Here is a 1,380-nt window from a genome sequence, read left to right as displayed (position 1 = left end):
TATATATATATATATATATATATATATATATATATATATATACACACAGGTCGTCGTCTACTTACGACCACAATCGGTTCCGACTGATTGGTCGTAAATTGACCTATATATAGGCTTACATAGCTTTGTTTTATATTTTTACATTCTTAAGGTACATTCTCAGGTAAAAGTCACACACAGCATTCCATATCATACTACAAGTGTTATTTAAGAGTTTCCAGTAATCGTCTAATAAACAAATACAAGGTTGCCTCGATGTCTCTGCGACAGGATATTCATCCAACACTTGGGATAACCACACTGGTGATTAAAAACCAAACTTAGGGTAAGCGTTTGTTAGCTGGTGTCATTCGTAGACGGGTTAATTTCTAAGAAATTAAACCTATTAGATTTCAACTGGACTCCCGGCAGAGATACACATCCTGTCAACCACTAAGGGACATGCTCAAGTGGTTAACGCAAGCAAATTTGTGGTATTGAGCAGAATATTTGCAAACTTCTGAACCACACAGCCACATCTGGACACATTGAAAAACACTGAATCATGCCATCCAGTGAATACAATGCTTGAAAAATATACGGGGATGGCCATGGATGGAACGGGGTTTCTAAACCCTAACCCTAACCCTAACCCTGACCTAGAGCTAAGCAGCAACAACAACAACAACAACCATCACTCAAGTATCCCTCAGTCATTCATTTCTCCTCTGTTTGTCACCCACGTCATGTCTGCCACCGATCCTTCAGTCACTCCTAGAACATCATCCCTCTGGAATTTTCTACCTGCCCTTGGTAACCTTGTAGTTACTGACTAGCAACAATTTCAAAAGAAACATTACCAGCAATTTTGTTGGTCTTGGAGAAACCCCTAAAAGCCTTGAGAACTGTCCCTTCAAACAGACCAAATATCTTTTTATTTTTTACTTGTTTCAGTCATTGGACTGCAACCATGCTGGAGTATAGTGCCTTTAAGGGTCTAGTCAAATAAATCAACCCCAGTATTCCTTTTTTTGAAGCCTGATGCTTTTTCGATTAGTTCTTTCTGCTGAGGTACTCAGTTCTGGGGACATAAACAAACCAACACTGATTGAAAAGCAGTGTAGGAGACATACACACACATATACACACAACACACACACACACATATATATATATGCACACGCACACACAAACATACACACAACAGATGATGGGTTTTCACAACAGAGTCTCCCCACCAAATTCACTCAAAAGGGATTGGTTGGCCCAAGGCTATAGCAGACGACACTCAAAGTGCCGTAGCAGGAGTGAACCTGTAACCAGATGGTTGCAAAGTGAGCTTCTTAACCAAAAAGCCATGCAAACTTGCACCGATGTAACTTCTTTTTTTTTTTTTTTTTT

At 39.5% G+C, this 1,380-nt stretch overlaps 1 protein-coding gene across 7 annotated transcripts in view; it reads right to left on the bottom strand.

The window, feature by feature from the left end:
• Positions 1-1,380, bottom strand: part of LOC106882018 (SPATS2-like protein) — a 130,091-nt gene that overhangs the window by 103,671 nt on the left and 25,040 nt on the right. The gene's annotated exons all lie outside the window — the stretch shown is intronic.

This window comes from Octopus bimaculoides, chromosome 21 (genome assembly GCF_001194135.2).
Source record: "Octopus bimaculoides isolate UCB-OBI-ISO-001 chromosome 21, ASM119413v2, whole genome shotgun sequence".
NCBI lineage: Eukaryota > Metazoa > Mollusca > Cephalopoda > Octopoda > Octopodidae > Octopus > Octopus bimaculoides.
The sequence above is the reverse complement of the archived record's forward strand: the minus strand, read 5'-3'. Positions and strand labels throughout refer to the sequence as shown.